The 14,749-nt window shown below is 48.1% G+C and overlaps 1 pseudogene; it reads right to left on the bottom strand.

Moving 5' to 3' along the window:
* Nucleotides 1-3,581: 3,581 nt before the first annotated feature.
* On the bottom strand, nt 3,582-4,548 carry LOC139438330 (S-adenosylmethionine decarboxylase proenzyme 1-like; annotated as a pseudogene).
* Nucleotides 4,549-14,749: the final 10,201 nt, after the last annotated feature.

Below are 14,749 nucleotides of genomic sequence, written 5' to 3'. Positions count from 1 at the left end.
CTAAAAAGCCACCCCAGCAAAGAAAACTCATGTTTCCTGGCCCCCCTGAGTCATTTGGGAGAAAGAGGTTGCCTTTATAAAGTCAAAAGTGAATCTCTATTAAAAAGCAATTTTATTCTAAAAATATGAAGTTGCTTCCAGTAATATTCCTGAAGACCTTTTTAAAAAAATCAGTTGATTCCATCAAGTTTGGTTAGAAATTCACAGCTGCTGCAGTGAGAAGGATGAAGTGGAGAATGTGAGCTGGAGGTGGGTCCAGGTAGAAAATGGTGGCATTTTTCCAGCACAGAAATGGGAGAGAGCAGGCAACAGATGTAAGTGAATAGGACCGCCTGCTTCTTCTAGTATCAATGTTCGGGTGAGGACACAAATGAAGCCAGGCAGGCATACAGGGAAGCCAGGTGGACATACAGGTGGGCTTATAGGGAAAGTCAGGAGGGCATATAGGAGGGCACACAGGTGAATTCAGGAGGGCACACAGGTGGGCACAGATAAAGTCAGGCAGGCATGCAGTAAGGCACACAGATGAAAGCCAGGTGAGCACAGATTGAAGTCAGGTGGGCAAACAAGTGAAGTCAGGAGGGCACACAGATGTAGACGCCCTTGATCTAAAGCACCTAGAGAGTCTTTCTGGTAGTTCTCATCAAGTGTGACCCAATTATCAATTACAATTACCTACAGTTAATTTGTCCTCCTAAGCCTGAGATGGTTGATGGGTTTGCTTAGGTTTGATCTATGCTCAAGGGAGCACTTTGGTTCCCTACATCTAAATGTGTCTAAAGGCAAAAAAAGCTGAGGCTGAGTGCTGGGAGCTTCCAAGCTGTAGCAGACCCCCTGCATTCCAGTTCCAGCTCAGAGGTTGAGCTGGCCCCATCCTGCCTGATGGCAGGGCAGGCAGCCTCTGTGGACACAGTTTCTCATTCTATGAAATGGAACAAGTGGAGTATTTGGTCTCAAAGTTTCTCCCAGTTCTGGAATTCTACTTAATTTCATACTTTCAGAGAAAAATTAGTGTTTTAAACATTATATTTCTATTTGGTCTATAGAAGTCCATCTCACCCTTAAGTTAGCTTCTTTCATCTTCTAAAGTCTACTGGGTGTGGATATCAGGAAGTTTGGGGAGATTGATTTCCCACCACTCCCCACTCTCCCCCAACACATCTCTGCATCTACCAGGTGGAATGAATGAATGAATGAATGAATGAATGAATGAATGAATGAATGAATGAATGAATGAAGCAAACAATCAGTAGTTTCCATTTTTTTTCAGTATTTATGGAGTCCGAGCTTGGTGATGTGTTCCCTCCCAGAGACCACTGACATGAACCCAGCAACCCCCAGCCTCTCACCACATGGGGTCCCCTTGGATCTTAGACATTGTCACCTCCTGCGCTCCTCCATTGTGGAACCCCTTTACCTCACCCACCCTGGAATAATGAGGCACGGGTAGTTTTAATAATGCTCTACTTGTGTTATCATGATTATTTTATTTTGTTTTAAATTTAAAAAGTAACCTTATACCGAGTACCTACAAAATTCTCTCTTGGGTAGACAATATATACACATACATACATGCACACATACACATTTGTGTACATGCATGTATATATGCATGTAGGTGGGTCTATATTGAAGAATACATATATATGCAATACTAAATCCCACTAAATTCTCACACCACCTTTTGGAGGTGGATAGTGTTAGCACCATGGTGTGGCTGAGCAAACTGAGATCCAGAGAACTTCATTTCTCAAAGTCACACAACTACTATGTGGGAGACCCAGGATTAGAATCCTGGTCTTGGCTCTTTCCCTCTCCTTGCTCTGCTCCCCTGAATCCTGCTCATCTTTCAGGGCCTGTTTCAAGTACCCCAAGACAACAGGGCCAGTAAGACGTGGAGCTGGGCTGTCGTCCCATCTGCGCACCAGGTTGGCTCTCACCTGAATGCTTTCAAGGAGCTGCTGCTCTGCCAGGGCTCTGTGCCAGGATGGGTTACACAAAGGTGAAGGGGACACAGCCTGTGTTGGGAGCTCACTTTCGAGTAGGGAGATAAACTGCAGCACATCTAGTGTTAGAAGATCATAGAGGAGAGAAAGATCCCTTCCACCTGACCTGGCAGGAACCTGGAAAGCTGCCTGAAGAGAAGGCCACTGTGAAGGTAGTTAGGAGCAGATGATGAGACTTCAGGCAGAGGAAGGGTATGAGCAGAGACAGGGAAGAGAGACTGGGCCGAGGACATTTGGAGTCAGCAGGTGGACGTGTGAGCTTATAAAGGATGTACCTGATGAACACCTGGACACCTGCTGCTTCACCTGCAGGCTGTGTAACCAAAACCCAGCTTGCTCTACAACTCTTATGATGAATGAGGTATAGGCTTAATTTGTCATCTTCCACACCAATAGACAAAACAATACTCTTTTCATGGAAGAAAAACCTTAATTGCTGTTGCAAAATCCATCTGTATGAAGTAGAAATTGGTTTCAATAACATTAGTGGAGAATATATTCTAGAAACTGGAGGTAAGTGGATGTAAAATCCAGGCAGCAATTTAATAAAACAGGCCCAGACTATTAGGCTGAGGTCAACACCTAGTGAGGATGGAAGCCTCGGCTGTGGGGAATTTTGAATGATTCTGGGAGAGAGAAATATTAAACTGTGCATAAACCAAATTGAATTGTTTTCACAAGTGCTGTAAAGTTTTGTCTAGTAAAAGGGTTTTCCTACGTGAATTTCAATTTCATAGCAAGAGTGGTGTTTTAGTTTGCTCACAGCTTCTGGGAGCAACATACCAGAACTGGGTTGGTCTTTTTAATGGGCATTTATGAGGTTAGAGGTGTATAGTTCTGAGGCTGGGAGAATGTCTTGGGTGTCCAAGACAGGGCACCAGCAGAGATACCATCTCACCAAGGCCAGCTACTGGCAAGCCTGGCCTCCCCACCGTGGCGGCTCTCCAGGCAGGGTCTCTGCCTTCTCCTCTAGGCTTCCTTTCTCCTGCCTTCTGCTGTGGGTGATCAGGAGAGGCCTCATCTCTCCCCTCCCCTCCAGGCCCATCTCTCAGCCTCTCGGGATGCTCTCTCCATCCTCTGTGCTCTGCTGAGTCCAGCCTCCAGCCCTGGCACCTCCCTCAGCCTCCTGGGGATTCTCTGCCACTTTTTTTTCTGTGTGTCCCTGCATAATTCTCCCATTTATAAAGGACTCCAGCAGGAAGACTAAGATCCACGCTAGTTCACACCTCACTGAAAAATCCAATCAACACCCCCCCACACACACACAATCTATTCTAATCAAAGGATCCTACACCCTCGAGAATGGATTAGGTCCAAGAGCATGATCTTTTCTGGGACCCACAAATAACTTCCAACTGCTACAAGTGGTATAGAGCATTCATGCAAGGTATCTTAGTCCCTGAAATAATACTGCATACAACAATTCCAAGAGATTACACTATGGTTACGACTAGGATGTCCTACAATTCCATGGTGGTGGTTATGGAAAGCATGGCCCCTGTGTCACTCTCTAGAAAGCAGCCACCACCTTCCCCTATGTGTGTTCTTTTTTTTGGTTCTTCTTCCTTTTCTTAATCAGCTCCACTGTTGTTGCTGGTTCTTAGCCAAGTTGGTAAAAACAAAGTTGTAATCATCAAACATAGCCCTCTGGCAATCAAGAAGTTTCAAATCTTCTATCTTCTGGGGTGAAGAAAGCACAGCGTGACATTTAGAACCCTGATTTACAAACAAGGTGGTCATGAATTTTCCTGGCTTGAAGACTTCCACAACTTTCCTGATCAGGTTGTCATGAGAGGTCTGATTTAAGTTTGTTTCAAAACTAAAGTAAGAAAATTCTGCTTCTGGAGTGGTGCAAATAGCCCGATAAGTTCTGTCTAATTTCATTCCATTCATCGAATACCCACAAGGATTGAAAAGTGTGGCATCAATGACAAAACCTGGTGTCTGGTCACTGATTCCACCCTCATGAGTGACACCTTCGGCAGTATTACCGTCTTTCATGCAGAACTGATCCGTAGTTGCCCGGGCTCCAGTTCACTCAACAGAGATGCCAGGGTTTGATGTGGCTGACTGATAACACGACTCTGGGAAATCCAGAGGACTTAAGAGCTTAGAGTCAGAATTCATCTGTCGCATACAATATGTTGCTTCATTTGGGGAAATCGCATTAAGAAATTTATTTCTTCCTGGAAATTCCAGCATGGGTACCCTTGGTAAGAAGGCATCATGAAAGTCTTACAAGAATAAAAGAAGCTTCGACCTGAATCAAGCCTACTGTGATTCCTGGCTGGCTGCAGCAGGGGAACTAGCACTTTCAGCAGAGGCTGGTGCCACCTCTTCAAAATGAAACATCTCTTGGAGACAAGCATGCTGCTCTCGCTGAGTGCATGTGCTTCCTTCTTGTCAGTTTTGTCACACTATGGTTGAACACTGCACATCCTTCAAAAACATGCCCCACTCAGATCTTGGGATGGCATGAAGGCCCCAGATCCTTGGTCTGTGTTGGGCTGCTGCTGAGCCAAACCTGAAGCGACTTCTTGGTTCCTTCAGAAAAACATGTAGCTGCTGTTACCATGAGGCTAGCAAACAACCAGCAACCACTAAACACTGACAAAAGGAAATCTCTTCTCCTGCTGCTGCGGATTGTGAATGGCAGGGACTGTGGGATTGGTGGTGTGTGAGAGGAGTTGGGACCACATCTGGGGAAGAAGTCAGGCCTGGCAAGAGCGTGGGCCTTGAGCCCTGGGGGCATCACGTTGATCAAAGCGTTACAAGGTGCAGGACGGTGGAGGAGTGAGAGCTGACGAAAACTCTTGGGTTGCATGTTTTTTGTTTTATGGACCCCATCGCAAATCCTTACCACAGCCTTCTGAGGAGCACACTAGATCCCATTTTACAGATGAGGAAACTGAGGCTCAGAGAAAAATCTGGGCAAGAGAGGGCGGGCCTTAGAATTGAACCGAATTCTAACACAAAGGCCTTTTGACCTTCATATCTCCTTAATTTTAAAGAAGTCAAAAGAAGCCTTTTTTACCAAGGAAGATGGGGAAAGAGCATGCAAAAGCAATTTTCAGCAAAACACAAACTTGAATAAACACATGAAAAGATGCTCAGAGTTACCATTGATGAAAAGCAAATCTAACAACCAGGGGCCTTTTTAATTTCTCAAAACACTAAAATAACATCAGTAATGGTAAGACCCAGTTTGGCAAGCATCTAGGGAGCAGGTGTTCAGCGGATGGGCTTTGATTCATGTTATTGCATATGTTACTCTTACTTTTAAAAACATATCGTTCAAACAAAAGGAGGCAGTGTCCTTTCAGAAGACCACAGCAGATCCCATCCTGAAGAAACAATGCGATGCGGTTTTCCGTGTGGCTGGTCTGAGCTCGGGGTGGAGGGGCCCCACTGTGGGGCTGTGGGGAACCTACCCAGCTGTGTCCAGGCCTGGCCCTTGGAGACCATGCAGAGCTCTGGGCGCTGTCCATGGTGCTGCCCTGCCCGAGCTCCTGGATGCTCAGTGCCCATGGGAGCAGCAGCCAGTCCTTCCTGTGTCCAGTAGGGCTCCTGGTACAATACCTGCCCAGATGCCGAGCCCTGTACCCTACCTCCAGGGCAATACCTGCTAACTGTAGACAATTTACACTCTGAAAAATAAAATGTTTCTCATCTGTAAATCCATCGTCCAGAGAAGGCCTTTTAATGCTTTGATATATGACCTTCTCAACTTTTTTCTCTGCATCTTTCTTATGTAGTTGAGACACTTCTCTACTCAAATTTTCATTATACAACTGTTTAACTGCATTGTTAGGAACAGTTTGTAGCCATTTTAATGGCTTCAAAATAGTCTGCTGTGTAGATAACTATGATGGAGCCATTTTTTTGTTTAGCCACCTGTTGTTTGACGCATTCTATGTTCTGAGCACAATTTTAAGCTATTTACAGACAAACTCCAAAATGAAGGTATCATGTCCAATATTATAGAGGTGGAACCTTAAGTTCAGTGATGGTAAACAAATTGCCCAAGGTCACACAGCTCAGTAAGGAGGACACAGACAGTTTTAAGTCAATGGACGCCTGATGACAAAGCCCATGAACTTGTCATTGCAGCACACTGCCCCCACAGCTCCTTGTGTAAAATGCTTAAATGAATCACAAGTATGTCACAATTCACATATCCCTTACCAGACTGTTGGACAACTAGATGATTTTGAGATTATTAAATATAAAGGGAACACAGAAGATGGAGACTGGGAGACACCAAGGCAAAACTGATGACTTCCAACATCCTCCTCTGTGGGAATACCTTCTTCAGTAAGAGAGTATAGCCTCCTGCTTGAATGCTTCTTCTGATGAAGAACTCCCTGAGGCTGTCCATTCTATTGGCAATAGCAATAGCTGGTTTAGCAGCCTTCCTGCTGTTTGGCCATCCAGGAGTCAGCTCCCCACCCACCCCAGGTTCATCTGTTGAACATGAGGGGGTGGCACCTGGCACACATTAGGAGGCCAATCAACTTTGGTTAGGATAAAGACAATATACTCCTACTTTCCTACAGACTTGGCCAATCTGGCCAAATCCCTCCTGCAGAAAACTAACTGAAATTGCTCCACCCAGATCAGCCTGGGACAAATGCTGCCTGCGTAGTTAGACTTGGGGGTCGTGGAAAGGTCTGACCACACCCTCTCCTCATGTTTCTGACTCCATCTCAGGTGCTTCCTAATGCTTGAAATACTTCCCAAGCACTTCCATGCTTTAAAAGGTCTGTTCAGAGCTGCAAGTTTTGGGGAGTGTCAGGTATTGCAGACAGTTTACTCTGGATATGATTTTGTCTTAGTTTGCTGAAGCTGCTGGAGCAAACACCTCACAGTGGGTTGGCTTAAACAACATTTTCTTGTCCCATGATTTTGAAGACTGGAAGGCCAACCTCAAGCTGGAGGCAGGGATGTCCTTCTTTCTGGGTCACTTGGTGCTGGCAGCTCTTGCTTCATGGTGCTGTCCTTCACCCCCCATGGCTTCCTCTGACTTCTGGCTTCTATACCTGCTGGCTCCTCCTTGTCAGGTTTCCAGCGGTACAGAGTAAGGCACACCCTGATTCAATTTGGCCACAAATCGAACTTAACTAAAAAGGGCATCTTCAAAAGGTCCTTTATACAGTGGGTTCACATCCACAGGAACTTAGATTCAGAATGCCTTTTGTGGGGGCCATGATGCAATCCCCAACAAGGCTAAGGGCCAACTCTTCTAATTCCCCCTTTACACTTTCTAGAGGAGAAGCCTGGTGTTCCAACAGGGGAACTGCCCAAATAACTTGCAGAAATAACAGAGCCATATAGAAGCAAAGTAGGGTTAGAACCCAGGTTTAATGCTTCAAGCAGGGCCTTCCCAGCCCAGGAAGCTCCAGACTGGCCCACTGGCATTCCCAGCTATGGAAAAGCACAGCAAGTCTTGGTGGTGGGGCTGGTGAACTTCTCATACTATGCCCATGTGCAGGCCTCTACCCCTCCTTGCCTTAATTCTTTTTTTTTTTTAAGTTTTATTTTTGTATTTTATTATTTTTTAATTTATTTCTCTCCCCTTACTCTCCCCACCATTGTCTGTTTCTCTGTGTTCATTTGCTGTGTGTTCTTCTGTGTCCACTTGTATCCTTATCAGTGGCACTGGGAATCTGTGACTTTTTGTTGCATCATCTTGTTGTGTCAGCTCTCCATGTGTGCAGCACCACTCTTGGGCAGGCTTCACTTTCTTTTACCCTGGGCAGCTCTCCTTATAGGGCACACTCCTTGTGCATGGGGCTCCCCTACACGGGGACGCCCCTTCATGGCAGGGCACTCCTTGCACATATCAGACTGCATATGAACCAGCTCTACATGGGTCAGGAGGCCCTGGGTTTGAACCCTGGACTTCGCATGTGGTAGGCAGATGCTCTATCTCTTGAGCCAAATCGCTTCCTGTCTTAATTCTTCATCTCTAAAACAGGATTCATAGGACCTGCCCCCAGAGGCTCGACACATGGAGGACTGCCCTCACATGTGTGGACATGCTTTGCAAAGTGCTCTCACTAGAACCATGTATATTGTAGCTTCATCTTCTTTTGAAACAGCTCCCAGGACAGTGGTGAACCTATATTGTTTCTTAGTCCATACATATCAGTTGCATGAAATAGTATTTTAAAAGTAGTAAGTATTATGGATAAGAAGAAGAGTCCAAGAGAATGGGAATCCCACTGGCATCTGACTTGGGGTAAGGCAGGCATGTGGATAAAATGGAGTTGGGACCCCTGGAGGCACAACTTCTTGCTTCAACTGGGTTTGTGTCTACTACTGGTCTGGTCAATGCTTTGGAAACTGAAAGAGGAAGTTTAAGAAAAGTGTGTTTTCATATGCTGGTGGCCTGAAAGCAGAAATACTGAATAGACAGGGAAGCCTGGAAAGGAACTTGGGATCCCTTCATCATACAGGAGGCCAGCCTGGCTCTGCACTGTGTTAGGGACTCGCCAAGGCCGAAGAGTGACAGAAACGGGGATAAGGTTGGGTTTTGCTAAATGTCGAGTCAGCCTCTCTGCCAGTCTTGCTCCACAGAACAAGGAACCAGGATGCCTCCATGCTGGATCTTAATGGTACACATGAGGTCAGGCATCTGCACCCCTGCCCCTGCAGCAACTGGACCCACGCAGGGCTTATCTGCAGGGAGTGAAATCCGACATACAGGCAAAGTTCCAGGAGCACCTAATCGTGCGGCCCTGGCAGACTGCATGTGAGATTTCCAAAGTGAAATAAATGCTCCCATTATCCAGTTCAGCTGACACTATCGATGTCATTAGCCTAATTATGTGGGGTGTGTTTATAGACTTGGATGCTTGGTTCCAGGGGGATGTCAAAATAAAGAAGTATGCGGCAAAACACGCGGGGAGGTGCAACTTGTGGGGGTTTTGCTCTGATTCTTGGTGCTACATCGTCTTTCCATGCACCCCTACACTGCCAGCTAAGAACTCACACCCTTCTCATCTGGTATGTTACATGTTCTCAAAACTGCTTTGTTGGGTGGACTGGAGGTAGCAAGGGAGGGAGGGATGATCTGAGCCAGCTGTGTAAAGCTGTAGAATATAATGTCCCCTTGGTGCCCTGTCTTCTCAGCAGATGGAATGTCATAGGCTATGAATGCTTGGGGGTCTCCTGGAATTCCACCCTGTGGGATCCTTCTGGCTCAAATGGGCATCTGGCTCAAATGCATCACCCTAGGTCTGCATTCCTGCTGCAGAACCTCAAAACAATCCCGATCTCAAAGACAGGGTTTGGGCCTGCATGAGGGAGGGGGAGCATGGAGAAGTGGAGCGCCCAGCCAAGAAAACCATCGTAGGTGCTCCTCTCGGGTCCTCATGGCTTTCCTTCCTCCTGCTGGAGACAGATCCATCCCCCACATTTCTTGAATCCAGCTGTGTCCCGGCTTTGCTGAGACTCCCTGGCAAGTCACAGACACTCCAGGGACTGAATTTTATACCTTCCACCTCCTCTGTGTATCATAGCTATAATACAAATTACAGATTAGAGTTGCTCAAGTCTTACTTTTTCCTCATATATCTTGGTGCTCAAGTATTTTGACATTTTCATTGTCTTATAACCGTACTTACTACAATTGTGAACCTGTGGACAGTTTCATTCCTCATGGTGATTTTTACACCCGTCTTTTACAACCTCGAATTACTAATCTCGGTTCCTCTCTCCTGGCTGGAGTGTATCTCTTTGGCAGGAGTAGTGGCCAGCATAGCCTCGCATTCTGGAATTTTCTTTCTGTGGCACCATTACTGCCAAATTACAACTTCATTGAACATTGAATTTTCGAGGCATTGCCTTTTCTCTCAGAGAAAATGGGTTGCTCTAGGTGTCTGCTATTTAGCATTGCAGAGGTACCTTATGCCAACCTGGCTGTTTATTGCTTTTGACTGATATGTTCTTTTTCCTCGTAATTAAATATTTCCATTTGGAGAGGTCTAGATGTTTGGATTCTTTCTCGGGCATCTTCTGGGATGTACTGAGCTGCTTTAATATGCAAGGTTTGTTCATTGTTTCTTATCTTCTCCCTCTTCCAATTATTCTGGGGACACTTATTTTGAGTGTCTGTACTCTCATCTTCATGGCCATTTTTCCTTCCATTATTTGCAAACATTCATCTTTGTCTTCTGCCTTCTGGGAGAGTTTCACAAATCCTTCTTTCAGATTTTGACCATTTTCCTACATTTTTTAATTTGCCTTTCACTGTCTCCCAATGACAGTTTTAATTCTACCCTTATCCTGATATTTTCTTTTCAGTCTTCCCCTTTGCCAAATGGTTCCGCCGTCTTCTCAGTCTAAAATGACAACACTGTTTCATCCTAGCCTATGGTCTTCATGACTTCTCATGCCTCCATGGAAAGCCATCTCTTTGCATCCTACTGAAGATGTCAGTCAGTTTCCAGAACTTTTCTTCAGGTCTCTGAGATAAGTCCTTTACAGAGATATTTCTGAGTCTTTAAGATAATGCTCCCTTCTGTTCAGCTGTGGTGTTTCTTTGTAAAGGCCAGGCTGGATGGTTTCTCCTATTTCTTTTTTGATCCATCTTTGAAAAAGGAGATGAGGATTTTCTTAGCCTCATTCATTGTCCACTTGGGTTCTCATCAACTCCCTCCAACTTCTTCATGGCTCTAGCTGAAGGCACCATGCCTGCCCAGGTGTTTAAAACCCTGCAGGCAGATGCCTAGCCTTGTCTCCTTGCCTCTTCCTCTCTGGTCTTAGGGGATTTGTGATACATTGAGAGCCCTGCATGCCTTTGCCCTGGGGTGCCACCTGCCTCCTCCCAGGATGAGCAGCCCCCTACCAGTTATGTCCTACTTCCTATCATGTTTGTCACTGTCTAGATAAGCAGAACGGAGCATGAGGGGCAAGTCCCTATCTTGGTGGGTCGGCCTGGGTCCCAGAGCTGAGAGGGTCAGCCCCTCCCTCTGATTCTGGCCTGGCCCAGTTGCCCCATTTCAGGCGGCCAGTTCTGGGGGACCCAGCTCCATGGACGTCACTCCTGCATTTGACCGGAAGGTGGCAATTGTCAGGATTTCCCTCCTGGCTCTCAATACTGCAGTGAGGCTCCCCTTTCTCTGTCCCAGCATCGGTGAGCCAGACCATTGGAGGAGGCGCTTCAGGGGCTGGGGCCAGAGGCCGTTTCAACTGGAAGTCCCGCTCTTCCTGGCGCCCAGTCCAGAGCCCCAACCCAGTAAAATTCCCTGAGAGGGGCCTGTCTCCATGAGTGAGTGGTCAGATCAAGGCTGTAGAAGGTGGGGGGAGGGGGAACCCCCATCATCAGTCCGGGGTGCCTGGGTGTAGCGGGCTTCTCTGGCCATCAGGAGCCTCCACATGAAGCTACCTGTGTCAGTCTGAGCAGGCTTGTGCCTGCCCTGCGTGAGGAGGTGGAGGAGAGCAGCCCTCATGGGTCAGCTGGATTCCTTTGCCTTAAAGATGCCAGAGCCCCACGAACTTGCAGACACCTTAGGGTGTGCTGAGACCTGTCCATGGGTGTCCCCTTTAGCCACCCACAGAGCACTGCTGCAGAGCCCTAGAGTTTTGGGAATACGCCAATACTGGACAGCGCCGTCCAATGCCCACGCGTTTCTGCGGTTCATTTCCTCTTACCGTGGTGACCGCTCTTGGAGCTGGGCATTTCTCAGGAAACAAACTGAGTCTCAGAGCCTTCATTTACATGGATGTATGTGGCCAGCCAGTGGCTGAAATTCCAGAGTGTCCAAGTCCTTTGCTTTTTCCTATGGAAAAAAAAAATGAAGGGAAAGATCAAACCAGCAGCCTAACTCCAACTGTCATTTTGCACAGTTGCACAAGGTAATGGCAGGCAATTAAAAAGCCCACAGCCTTTCCTTTACGTGTAACATTATCTCCCTCCTCACCAAATGGCAACGACACAGAGGGCTGTGGGAGCCTCCTCTCACTGCCTGGCATATGGCTTGTTGGGCACTGTTTTGGCCCAAGCATTGCTCAAAAGGCACAACGGTTTACTCCTTTTATGTGGTCGGGTTTGAGTCCCCAGGGTGGGCTGTGTGCTTTCAGAAGATGGGAGCAGGCCAGGCCCTGGGAAAGCTCTGCCGCTGCCCAGCCATATGGCCTTGGGCAAGTTGCTGCACCTCTCTGTGCCTGTTTCCTCATCTGAATACTAGGATGATGATGCTCTTATCTGCCAGTGCTGTGATGGGAATGCAATCAGGCAGTTTTCATAAACAGGGTTTGGCATATCTTGGGCAATCCCAGTGAAAGCTGGTACAGGATTTTTAGGAGCAATCATAGAAATCACTCTGTGCAACCCAAAGCCAGGGCAGAAATTTCTTCCACAGCCTTACTGGGAGTATAGTGGGGCCTCTCTCAGCCCCCTCCACTGATCCCTCCCTGTTTTCCAAGAGAAAGGGTGACCAGGCATGCCCCAGCACCCATTCCCCTGCCTGCGCGTGCTGGGAGCTAAAATAATGCAAACGGCAAGCGAAACCCAGCAGGGTCAGTTCAGTCCTTGGGACAAGTGAGAGGTGCTCAAAGACTCTGAGCTGGCTTCTTCCAATGGCCCGCCCAGGCTCCACAGAAGGGTGGGCACTGGGATGATAGGCAGGCAGAGGGGTTTGCTTGGGGTCTCCCATGTGCATGAGTTTTGGCTCCCTCTCCTGGAAAACCTCCTTGGCTCTCTGTGTGGAGGACTCAGCAGCTGGGCAGGCTCAGGCCTGCACCCTGGCCAAAGGGCCTCTGAAGGCTATAGTCAGTCCTGCGTGAGCTGAGCCCAGGCAGGCTAACCACCCCCCAGCTGCAGACCCTGGAGCTGAACCTCCACCCCACCCACTCCGCCCTTTTTCCCATCAGTGAGAACGTGCCCCCTTCTTCCAGCATGCCCATCTGTGCCCTGCTGGGCCTTCTCACTGCCCACCCTTTGCCTGCCCCCCCGACCCTGGCTAGTAAGTCCTCCCTCTTCTGACATGTGCCATGCACCCTCCCCTGCAGGTCAGCCAAGGAGAGGCTACTGGGCATGGAATTGCAGCATCCACAGAGACATGCTCAAGTCCTAACCAGTCGGGTGGTGGATACCTACTCCTAAGCGAGACCTCGCAGGTGAGACTCGTCCAAATGAGGCCCACGTGGAGGAAGGTGGGGCATCACCAAGAGGGGCTGAAGCCCTCCTAAGAAAAGGGATGCAGATGGAGGTGGACAAAACCCAGGGGACCTGTCAGGACACAGAGCCCACGCGGTGGGGGATGGCCGGAAACTGTAGACTTTGGAGAACGCACCACCATGCCAGCGCTGTGACATGAGATATCCACCACAGGGATTGCGAGCCAGTGAATCCCTGTCGTTCAGCTGCCAGCATGGGGGACACGGCATGGCAGGGCTGACAGATGCAGGCAGGGTGTGGCCAGCGCAAGTCAAGCAGGGTGCAGCTCTGGGAACCGCTGGGTGAGGCCCTGTTGACAAGAGTGTGGCAGAGATGTGAACACTGGCCTGGTGAATTACCTGAGGCATCAGTGGGAGCACAAATTTGTTAAAGGTTTAAAAGTGTGTGTCCAAAAAATGTTTAAGCCTGCAGGGATATGCTTGAGTGAAAAGGCTGGTTACCAAAAATACACACGCCTGTCTCCAAAAGTAAAATATATGTGCAAAGAAAAAAATGACCAAAGTGAAGTGCCTCAAAATGTGCATCTGTTTTGTTTTTATTTTCTTTGGGGTATTTTTCCCCCAGTAGTTCAATAACTGGTGTGTATTCCTTCTGACTGAACTATAGCGATGGCACTCCACGTGATTCTTAAAAAGATCTAAAGCCCTCCCTGGAGGAGAGGGGGGCCTCCTGTGATAAGAGGGACCTCGAGGGGGGAGGAAAGAGTCACCCTTTCTATGACCCAGTTCTATGGGATAGCCCTCAGGAACATGTGTCATCCTCAGAGTGACCTCTAAGCCAAGTTGGGGACACTGCAACCCAGGGTTGCTAAATAATTCACCTACCCTCATTCACCCGTAAACGACAAGGTGTGGTTTGAACCAAGTCTCTGGGACCCATTGGCTTGCTCCCCAAGAAGAAGTTCTGTGCCATGGACTTGAGGACAGCTGCATGGGGCAACTGAGCAGCAGTCAGCTGGAAACTAGAGTGACTTCTTAACAGCTTCAGATGCTCTGAGATGGACAGGCTGCCATGGGAGAGAATGAGCTCCCTGTCTTGAGGGGTGTGCAAGCAGGGACAGGGCAGCCACTGAGAAGAACATCACTGCCATGGGTCTGTCTTGGGCAGTGAGCAGGATGCCTTCCCACTCTGCCAGGTAGGGGCTCTAGATCGCAGTACCAGCCAGACTTTAAAGATCTTGGGGGGCTGAGGAATATTTGTGCCCTGGCCACAGCGTCCCTATCACCACCTCCTCAGTGGCTCTGCAACCTTGGGCAGGGTCCTCCATGTCCTTGAGCCTGGGTCCCCTCTTCTGACAAGTAGGAATCACGGTGCCTATGCAGCCACCTTTCTTTGCTCATTAATCTCCAAGACTGGGGCTGCAGCAGGACCAGGACTCTCAGTCTATGTCTGTTAGGATATTAGTCTCAGGGTTAGAGAAGAACCTGGCAAATGGCCGGCACCTATGGGATCCATGGGGGGGTGGGCAGTGAGCCCTGGGGTTCACGGGACCAGGAGCAGCAAGGCCTATGGGTTTCCATGGAGACACCCACTGCGTTCTCAGCATCAGCTCCCACTC

Source organism: Dasypus novemcinctus, chromosome Y (genome assembly GCF_030445035.2).
Source record: "Dasypus novemcinctus isolate mDasNov1 chromosome Y, mDasNov1.1.hap2, whole genome shotgun sequence".
NCBI lineage: Eukaryota > Metazoa > Chordata > Mammalia > Cingulata > Dasypodidae > Dasypus > Dasypus novemcinctus.
Note: the sequence above shows the minus strand (reverse complement) of the source record. Positions and strands in the feature narration are given on the sequence as shown.